Genomic DNA, 11725 nt, shown 5'->3' with positions numbered 1-11725 from the left:
ACTATAAGAACCACATGATAAAATTGATAGATGGAGAAAAAGCATTCGACAACATCCAACACCAATTCCTGTTTAAGATACTTGAGAGGATAGGAATGGAAGGAAAATTCCTCAAGACTATATAAGCTATATATGAAAAACCAACAGCCAACGTGGTAGTCAATGCAAAAAGACTAATACAATCCTACTGAAAAAGGGGACCAGACAAGGATACCCCTTGTCCCCACTCTTATTTAATATCTTGCTGCAGGTTTTAGTTAATAGCATAAGGCCAAGAAAAGACATCAAAGGTATTCATCTGGAGAAGGAAGAGGTGAAACGATTGTTATTTGCAGATATGATTTTATATATGGAAAATCCCAAAAGCTCCACAAAGGGAGTACTGGAAGCAATAGCGGAGTTTGGTAGAGTGGCAGGATACAAGATCAACAAACATAAATCCATTGGACTGCTATACATTTCGGATAAGAGCTCAGAAGAGGAGATCAAAAAGGTGGTATCCTTCACAATAGCAAAGCACAAATTGAAATATCTAGGGATATACCTGACTAAAAGAACAAAAGATCTATACGGGGAAAACTACCAAACACTATTACAAGAAACCAAGACCTACCTCAACAATTGGAAGAATATCCCATGCTCGTAGATTGGAAGACTCAATATAGTAAAGAAGTCAGTTCTGCCTAAGGCACTATATAAATTTAATGCAATGCCGATACAATTACCCTAATCTTTCTTCAAAGAAATGGAAAAAAACTGATTATCAACTTCATATGGAGAGGGAAAAAGACCAGAATTAGGAGAGAACTCCTCAAGAAGAAGGACATAGTGGGAGGGTTTGCTTTACCTGACTTTGGCACATACTATACAGCCACAGTCAAGGAATAAAAAAAATCATATCATTGTAAATGTGGGTGAGTGCAGAGTGGAGACTCAATGCTGTTGGCAGCCAAGTGAACACTCCTTCCTGAAGGGTTGTGGGGGAGGAGATGAACCAGTCAGGGTTCAGGGAAGCAACGATGAAACATATAACTTTCCTCTAGTTCCTAAATGTTTCCTCCCCACCCCCCCCACCCCCCCACTATCATGATCCCAATTCTGCCTTACAAATCTGGCTAGACCAGAGGATGTACATAGGTACAGAGAGCAACTGGAAATACAGGGAATCCAGGGCGGATGATCCCTTCAGGACCAGTGGTGAGAGTGGCCATGCCTGGAGGGTGGAGAGAATGTGGGATAGAAAGGGGGAACTGATTACAGGAATCTAGGTATAGCCTCCTCCCTGGGGGAGGGACAGCAGAGAAGAAGGTGGGGGAGATGTCAGACAGTGTAATATATGACAAAATAATAATAATTTATGAATTATGAAGGGTTCATGAGGTAGGGGGAGTGGGCAGGGAGGAGGAAAATGAGCAGCAGATATTAAGGGCTCAAGTAAAAGGTAAATGTTTTGAGAATGATGATGGCAACAAATATGCATATGTTCTTGACACAATGGATGTATGTATGGATTGTGATAAGAATAATATGAGCCCCCAATAAAATTAGTAAATAAAAGAAATTTTTAAAACTGTACAGACCAATGGAAAACAACTGAAAATGCAGAAATAAAATCATCAGTATACAGACAACTGATCTTTGACAAGGGTCCAAAAAATATCCAATGGGAAGCAGATGTCCTCTTTAAAAAGTGGTGCTGGAAAAAAATGATATTTAACTGCAGAAAAATGAAGCAAGACCCTTATCTCACTCCATGCACAAGAATGAACTCCTGGTGGATCACAGACTTTGAAGTTAAACCCCGAACTACTACAGCCATCAATGAGGGAATTCGGACCAACTTGAGAACTTTGACACAGAGAATACATAGGCTATCAGAAATAGGGAAGGAAGGACACAAATTCAGAGGAGGCACAAATTGACAAATGGGATATACTGAAGATAAAACACTTGTGTACATCGAAATAATTCACCAAGAGAGTCCACAGACTGGGAAAACATCTTTATCAATTCACATCAGACAAAGGCCTTATTACTAAAATCAACAATACTCTGTTAACTTCCAAAAAGAAAGAAACTAATTGTCCACTGAGGAGGTGGGCAAATGACCTGAACAAATGTTTCTCAGGGACAGAAATCTGAATGGCCAACAAACATGAGAAAATGTTCCCAGTCTTTAGCCATAAGAGAAACACAAATTAAGACAACAATGAGGTACCACCTAACACCCTCAAAGATAGCCCAATTCAAAAAATCAGAAAGCAGCAAGTGTTGGAGGGGCTGTGGGGAGACAGGAACACTCAGCCACTGCTGCTGGACCTGTAAGTATGTACAGCCACTATGGAAATCGATCTGGCAATATCTAAAGCAAATGGAAATTGAGTTACCATACGACTCAGCAACCCCCCTACTGGGCATATACCCAGAAGAGGCAAGAAATAAACCAAGGCTAGACATCTGTTCTCCAATGTTCATTGCGGCACAGTTCACAATTGCAAGGAGTTGGAAACAACCCAAATTTACATCAATTGACGAGTGGTTTAAAAAGCTGTGGTACATCCATATGATGGAGTACTATGCATCGCTAAAAAGCAGTGATGAACGTATGAAGCACATTGCTGCATGGGAATAACTGGAGGAAATCATGTTAAGTGAAGTAAGCCAAGCACAAAAGGACAAGTACAACATGAGTCCGCTGAGTTAAGCTTTTTGTAAAAAAAAATGCAAAAGGTGCATAGGGAAAAGCTACTGTATACAAACATTTCTGGTGTGAGAACCAGGTTGGATGGCAGGGGCTAGACCACATCCAGGCATACAGATGGTAGCCAATAAAACACAGGTGGGGAAAGGGGGAAAAAGAGAAAGAAATGGGTAGCAGGGGCACAGAGTACAAACCTACCCAAGGGGAAGGTATTGTTTATATTTCCACAGGGAAAGAGGAACCATACTTCAACCCAGTGCTCCAAAATGTGAATGCAACATGCTGGCATGGAGTAGGGAAACCAGTGGAAAGGTCTGAAGGGCCAACTCCAATTCCAATTACGTGGACACTTGCCTCTCCACCCAGAAGAATGTATTTCAGAGGACAGCACTGAATCTGCAAGTCTGGAAGAGGGATATATTTGATCAGAACACAAGGGAGCAAATGGAGGGGAGGAAGAGAGAGTGGAGCACATCCTGGCCCACCAAGCCTTGAGGACGATATTCCCACTCAGAGTAGCCAATCCACCGAGAAGACCACATGGCCGGCCCCACTATGAGACATGACATCCCTCACTGACCCATAGCCCTAAAGGGGGCAACATTGGAGACAGTGTGGAAATTCCACCTGATCAGATCCTACCACACTGAGGCAAAATACTAAGGGTGTACATGAGAACATCAAGGGAACAGAGCAATGAAGTCCCCAGGGAGTACCAAAAATAGACTTTGGAGCCAGGGCTTGGCGCCCCAACAGACTCGACTGGGAAACACTCCTTAAGGACAACAAACAGTCCTTGAACTAACTACAAGCTTTTCTTACTTGTGTTTTGTTTTTGTCATTGGTTTATTGTTGTTGTTTTGTTTTATTGTTTGTTTGTTTTTGCTTGGTTTTGCTCTGTCTTGTTTTTGTGCATGTTATTATCTCCACAGATCTGTCTAAATAAGATATTCTGGATGAACATTATGGAGGAGAAAACAATGTGACTAATAGTTCTGGGGATTCATGGGAGAAGGGGAAGTGAGGGAAAGGTAGTGGTGTTAACAAACCCAGGGACAAGGGAAAAACAAGTGATCCAAATCAGTCATGAGGAGGGTTTAGGAGGCCTGGTAGGGCATATCAAGGGTAATGTAACCAAGAGGAATTACTGAAACCCAAATGAAGACTGAGCATTATAGTGGGACAAGAGGAAAGTCAAAGGAAATAGAGGAAAGAGTTAGGAGGCAAAGGGCTTTTATAGAGGTATAAATAAAGGAATGTACATATGTAAATATATTTATATACGAGGATGGGGAAATAGACCTATGTGCATATATTTATAGGTTTAGTATTAAGGTAGTAGATGAACATTGGGTTTCCACTCAAGTACTCCCTCAATGCAAGAATACTTTGTTCTATTAAACTGGCATTCTATGATGCCGACCTTCCCAATGTGATCACTGAAGACAAAGCGGGTACATAAGCAAATGTGGGGAAGAAGCTGACGGTGCCTGGCTATCAAAAGATATAGCATCAGGGGTCTTAAAGGCTTGAAGGTAAACAAGTAGTCATCTAGCTCAGAAGCAACAAAGTCCACATGGAAGAAGTACACCAGTCGGCATGATCACAAGGTGCTGAAGGGATCAGTTATCAGGCATCAAAGAACAAAAAAAAATATCGTATCATTGTGTGCTCACCTACCTGATATAATCGTTGAAGACAAATGGGTGCATACGCAAATATGGTGATAAAGTTGATGGTGCCCGGCTATCAAAATATATAGTGTATGGGTCTTAACGGCTTGAAGGTAAACAAGCGGCCCTCTAGTAGAGAAGCAACAAAACCCACATGGAAGAAGCACACCAGCCTGTGCAATAACAAGTTGTTGAAGGGATCAGATATCATGCATCATCAGAACAAAAAATTATATCATTGTGAATGAGGGGGAGAATGCAGAGTGCAGACCCAAAGCCCATTTGTAGACCACTGGACATCCCCTTACATAAGGGTCTCTGGGAGGAGGCCAGCCAGTCAGGGTGTGCAATAGCAGTGGTGAAACATGCAACTTTCCTCAATTTTCTAAATGCTTCTTCCCCACCCACTATCATGATCCCAATTCTACCTTACAAATCTGGCAAGACTACAGGATGGACACTGGTACAGATAGGAACTGGAAACACAGGGTATCCAGGGGACATGATGCCTTCAGGACCAGTGGTGAGAGTGGTGGTATCATGAGGGTGGAGCGAGGGTGGGTTGGAAAGGTAGAACCGATTACAAGTATCTACATGTAACCTCCTCCCTGGGGGATGAACAACAGAAAAGTGGGTGAAGGGAGACATCAGACAGGGAAAGATACAACAAAATAATAATTTATAAATTATCAAGCGTTCGTGAGGGTGGGGGAGCAGGGAGGGAGTAGGGGAAATGAGGAGCTGATGTCAGGGACTTAAGTGGAGAGAAAATGTTTTCAGAATGATGAGGGCAATGAATGTACAAATGTGCTTTTCACAATTGATACATGGATGGATTGTGATAAGAGTTGTATGAGCCCCCAATAAAATGATTTTTTTAAAAAAATAACCTCCTAGCTTTTAAACACTTTTAAAAAATGAAGACTTGGAGCATTTTTTTGAGTATATAATGATGTGTCAAATGACTTAACCACTCACACCACAGGTAGGAATCCATTCTTATTAAACAAAAACACATATATGTGCAAAAACACACAACCAAAACACCAAAGGAGAGAAGTCTAGTTAAAAACATGTTGGTAGATACAAGCGATGTCATGTCACACATCCATGAAAAAATTTTTTTTTGAAATGAATATTTCATGGTGGAGGGAAATAAGCCTAATATAATACCTAATAAAATAAAAAGAGAACTCAACATGCAATGTAATCTCAGTATTACAATGTTACATACACAGAAGGAACTTCCAATGAACTAACATATCTGTAAAGGTTTACCATAGTAATAATAATATCAGCAGCATCTAATAGCAGTCTTATTTTTCTCTTATAATTCTCTTTTATATTTTTTCCACCCAACCTTTTCTACAATGGGCTCTGATTACTTTTTATAATCAGAGCCAAAAATAAAAGTTATCAGTGAAAAGTTGAAAAACATAACATAGGACATATAACTATTAATGAGAAAACTAACTTAATAATAGCACTGTAATAATGAGAAAACTAACTTTAAACAGAATATCTCATTTTTAACCATTGGAGATAATTGGAATTCTTTTTATGTGCATTTGTTTATTAGCCACCAATTCACCAAAGGGATTTCAGGCATTTAATTGGGAATTCAATAGAGTCTGGACTTTATTTCAAGGCTCTGTCCCTTCATTTTCACTAAACCCAGAAGCAAAAAAGCTCTCAGGCAGATAATTTGGCTGCAAGGTCTTAGTCCCCAGAGTCCCAATGCTAGAAAAGCAGACGTGGCCATTTCAATATTTTAAATGTTGAAAAGAACAGCCTTAGCCAAGTTCAAAACTTCTCAACTCCTCACATGCACTATGTGCTTCTAATCTAAATCCACAAGTATTTATCCATCCATCTATTGATCTGCCTGGTCTTTCACTCAGCTACCATTGACTAAGAACTAAGGACAGGTCAGGCAGAGAGAGGCAAGGCACTGAGAGGTTAGTGGCTCTAGCTGTTCAGGCTTCAATAGGCTCACACTGTGTACGACGCTTTGCTCAAAAAACACAGCCACTGAGTTGATTCTGGCTCGCAGCTACCCTGAAGGACAGAGCAGAACTACCCCTGTGGGTTTCTGATACTGTAGCTCTTTAAGGGAATAGGAAACCTCCTCTTTCTCCCAAGTAACTGCTACTAGTTTCACATTGCTGACCTTGCAGTGAGCAGCCCACCCACAACGCACTAGCCACAAGTGCTCCACGAGAGAGCAATGGTATGTTGCAAACAAGGAGATATCAGCTCAGCCCTTGCCTGTGAACAATTGTTTTATCAATTAATGAATGTATGAAGTAAAAGAGGGAAGCTCAGCAGTGAGAGACAGTTATAGAGTGATGGTAGGGTGGCGTCTCTGTAGCTACAGGAAAGTTGAATGGAGAACAAGGGACAATCATCAGAACACTCTCAATCAGCCACAGCTCGGGGTCAAACACCTAGAAGGCTTCTAGTTTATAACTGCACAAGCGATCAGTGAATACTTTGATTCTGTTTCATTAGGAAGTCTGATCGTGAAGTTAATATATTATATCAGATCTTCATATTAAATCATGCTGAACAGTATATGCAATGCAATTTACTACTCCCCCACATTGAAAGAAGGCTTATCAGAAATGCATCTCAATAGGAATCGGCAAAAGTTACATGGGCGACTGCCTGGCAGTCCGGAGGGGCGTCAGAACTCACGTCTGGTCCAGGTAATCAGAGGAAAACAGAACAGTAACAAAAAGTGGAATCACGATTGTGAGGAAACATCCGATTGCCTGTAGCCACAAGCATCCCCTTGGACTCGGTAGCTTTCTGAGACGAACAGCAAATGCTGTCACAGCATCCAGTGCTTCTCCAAGGTAAGAACGACCAGAGCAACCATGGAGAGGGGAACCCCCTGCACCACGAGAAGGGGAGGTTTCTTCCCTCTGCAGAGAGGTGAGCCCATGGTGTCGAAATCCAGGAGGATACTTGAAAGAACCCTAATGCAGAAGCATCAGAAGGTTTGTCAGCGAACTTGCCTTCAAGAGAAAGACGACTGTTGACAAGTATTCCTCGTTCATGAAATTGAGAGGAAGCTATGGCTGAATAACGAGGTATGTAAACTACTCCTCCCACGAGATTTGCCTTCTGACCTTTTGATCTCCATGGAGAATCGATGATAAACACTCACGAAGAGGAGCCATGATGTTGAAGCGTTTGGGGTACTCGGCAAAAGGAAGATGTGGTCGGCTGAGTATTGTCATTCTTGGATGCACACTTCAACTCACAGAGTTGAAATTTGCCCCATAGGTTTTCTTGGTCTGTAACCATTACAGGCACAAGATGACTGCACTACTAGAGCTCCTTCATCAGCAGAATAAAGACCTCGAAAGATGGTTTATGGTATATTCGGGGTCAGAGGTAGAATCCTCGCCTTCCATGCAGGAGTTGGGATCATGCAAGCTTCTCTCATACGTGTTGATCCATTCAGTGCATTAATGGTTATTGTCCAGGAGGTTCCAGGCTACATGATGAAAAAGACTGAGTGGCACATGCTAAGAACGAGTGCATGGCACAACAGCACTCCAATGTGTGCACATGGACAAAGATGCAGTGATTTGGACAGAACAGGGATAGCGCCTAGTTCGTTGTCAGGAAAGGTGTGTGATACGGTTGTATCATTTCACTATACTTATGTCGTCTGTATGTTGAACAAATAACCTGGACTGTGTGAAGAAATAGACACACAGCATCAGCACAGGAGCAAGACTCACTAACGACCTACAGCACAGATGGCACAGACTTGGTTGTTGAATGTTAAGAGGATTTGAAGCACTTACTGAGAACGATAACTACAGACTTCAGTATGGATTGCATCTCAACATGAAGAAGACAAAAGTTCTCACAATAAGCCACATCATGGTAAACAGAATATATTGAAATGGTCAAGTATTTCATTTCACTTGGATCTATCATTAACATCCATGGAAGGAAGAGTCAAGAAATCAAACAAAGCATTGCACTAGGCAAATTTCCTGCAAAACACCTCTGTCAAGTTTATACATATATCACTTTGAGGAATAAGGGGAGCCTGACCCAAGCAATGGTGGTTTTCAATAGGGTGATAGGTGGGTTTACTGTGCCAACCTGGTCAATAGGAACATGTGGGATTAATAAGGTCACAGTTTGATTGGAGGGCAAAGAGATCAATGGCTTGGCAAGCCCCACCTGTCACTCTTGCTCTCTGGTGATCTGACTAGTGTGCGGCTGTCTTAGTGAGTTCTCTGCCTCAACTTGTGAGCTACACTACCTGTGGGACACCCAGCCTGTGGATCGTGTTGCTAGAGCTTAAGGTTCCTTCAAGACCTGCTTCACCATGCTGCTAGTGTATACATCACTTGAGTTTGGAACTGTTGGATTCTGTCATCTGGCTGATGGTTGGTAACCTGCCCTATTTGCTGCCTCTGGGCGACTGCCTGTATTGCTCTATGGAAGATTCACCTGTCTACTTCCATGACCTTGGACTCAGCAGCCCTAGTAAGTTGAAGGACTTCCAGTATACTAACTGTTTCACAAAAGTGATTTGAACCGAGCCCTCTGTACTGCTGTGTGGACTACTTAGTTGTTATATTCCTTCAACACAATAAACTTACCTTTCACAAATAGCTTCATATACATGCCAAACTGGACAATGAATGAGGGGGGCTGCAGAGGAATGTATGCCTTTGAATTATGGTGTTGCCAAAGAATATTGAAGGTGCTATGACATCGTCTTACATTCTTTGGAAATGTTATCGGGAGGGACCAGTCGCTGGAGAAGTACATGCTTTGTGTGTGAAGCGTAGGGTCAGTGAGCAAGAGGAAGGCCCTCTCTGAGACTGATTGACACGGTGACTTCAACAAGGGTCTCAAACATTACAATAGCCGCGAGGATGGTGCAGTTCCGAGCAGCATTCCATTATATCGCACATGAGGTCACTAAGGGTGAACACCCCCTCAAAAGTGCCTAACGGCAATAAACACATGGAGTGTGTTTGTCTAAAGGACAATGAAATATCCAAAGAATCTTTCCTATGGACACAACTCTTCCATAGGTGTTTCTCTGACAGCTCAAGTCAGAACTGAGGACTACAGCGGTCATACCCAGAGCTAAGAATACCTCAGACTGAGAGACAGGAAACAAGAGATGGAGAGCAACAAACTGGCTATTTTTTGAGCTGCAAACACACAGAGACTCAATGATGCACGATACTTCATTGAAATGCACGCTGGCCACGGGGGGAGACATGGAGAACCATTGGGAGAATAGCCCCTTACTTGTAGACAGGCCTTTCTGCTTGATAAACTGCTTTCTCCTGCCCTGTTTCATTTGAACTTCACCATAGGCAAAGCTCAACTCATCAGGCTCATTCTGCATGCTCTAAATGTGTTTAAATGCAATCATTATCTGAATTTCATCTTTTGAATATTCTAAGAGTGTGCAGCCATTCTACACACTACCCTCCCTACCCCCACTAACACACTCACACACACACAGCCTTAAACCAAAGTTTCCAGCAGAGGATTTCTTTAAAAGAAAAACAAACTAATAGAAAACCAAAATGTTTCAACTTTTTAAAAATTGTTTATTGCTCTGTGGTACAGAGTCTACTATGTATGTATGTGCATCTATACACATGCAGACACAGATATCCCAACAAGTGCTTACTTTCATTTTTCCTTTTAACTAAATCGTGCAAAGTTATCAGCAGAATTGCAAAACACAACCGTCTTCACATAACGATTCAAGCTTGGTACCAGGCTCGGGGTTTAGATTAGGGCTAGACTAGCATCTCACAAAGAGATTCGGCATCTTCCTTCTTGCGTGTTGTCAAGTTGATTCTAAACCACGGGGAAAAGAAGAGGTGGCACAGAGGTTTCCCAGGCTGGAATCGTTCAGGACGCCCACTGCCACATCTTGCTCCTGTCAAGTCCTGGTGGGTTCGGGTGACCAACCTTCTGGTTAACAGATGAATGCTAAGCCACGAGGCCACCAGGGCTCCAGGAATTAATCAGGCCATCCAGAAACAGAGCACTTGGAACTCCAGTTTGAAATGGGGGACATGAGATAGGAATGTGACAATTGTGTTGTTGTTGTTGTTTTCCTTGCTGGCCCATCTCTTTGACAGCCTCTGAAGTAAAGGGAAGTACTAATGTGAATGATGTTGCAAACTTCTACCCTGAGACAAGCACAGCTGGCATTCTCTGCTTGTCTCCTGCTAACTTTTTAAAACTCATTTTATTGGGAGCTCTTAGAGACATCACATTCCATAGTTCAATCATATCGAGCATTCTTGTTCAATTGCTACCACAATCAGTTTTAAAACATTTCTTTCTTCTTGAACCCCTTGACAGCAGCTCCTTTTTATCCCCTCCATTCCCCACCCTACCCCCCAAGAATCCATATTGATTTTTTTGCCTTCTCTCACACCATAAAATCTATCCATTCACATACAATTCTGTTTTCAGCTGCTTCGAGTGGGGTTATACAGTCACCAATTCCTGCTAATTCTGTGTGGTCTGCGAAAAAGAATTAAATTCACTAGGCCTTACCCAACTGATCTCAGCCATTCAGCAATTCCAAAGCTTATCTTACTCACTAGAAAAAAATATCAGAAATAGAACTAGTCACTTTAACAATTTTTCTAACAGTGAAGCAAGAAAGTCAATTCAAGCACTCAGCTTGCAGCTTTTGTAAATAACTTTATTCTTCTGGTTATCCCCCCTTTTAAGCCATTTTCCCTAAATGTTTACATTTTACAGCATTTATAAAATAAGTTGCATATGGCAACCGATGTGTTATGTTTAATATTAATGTGTTTTTCCTCCCTGCCAAATAAACAAACTTTTCAAAATTGAAGGTGCATTCAACAATTAATGATTCATCACAGTCAAGAAAATCCAATATTAATTTTATAATAAGGGGTTGGGGCTTAACTCTATACCATCTCTAAAACTCTTCTTCCAGCTCTAACAATATTCATCAATGTATTGAATGATTTGATTTTGTCTCTCTGAAGGGAAGAGGGATTTATATTTTAACTGTGACTTTTACACTAATAGCTAGTGATCAGGTTTGTGAATAGTTTAATTATTATCTTTACGATAATTTGTGTTTCCTTCAGGGTATCTAAATCCATGAAATTCAAGTAACGTATAAAAGCAATCACATAGAAACATCAAGAACTTTCACTTTTCATATGGTGTGTGCCTGAAAACCATTGTTGGTTGGCTGACATCAAATCAATTCTGACCCACAGCGACCTTGTGAGTCCGAGTAGATACACGCTACAGGGTTTTCTGGGCTGTGCTCTTGAAGGCAGCAGCTCAC

The sequence above is a fragment of the Tenrec ecaudatus genome, chromosome 12 (genome assembly GCF_050624435.1).
Source record: "Tenrec ecaudatus isolate mTenEca1 chromosome 12, mTenEca1.hap1, whole genome shotgun sequence".
Taxonomy (NCBI): domain Eukaryota; kingdom Metazoa; phylum Chordata; class Mammalia; order Afrosoricida; family Tenrecidae; genus Tenrec; species Tenrec ecaudatus.
Note: the sequence above shows the minus strand (reverse complement) of the source record.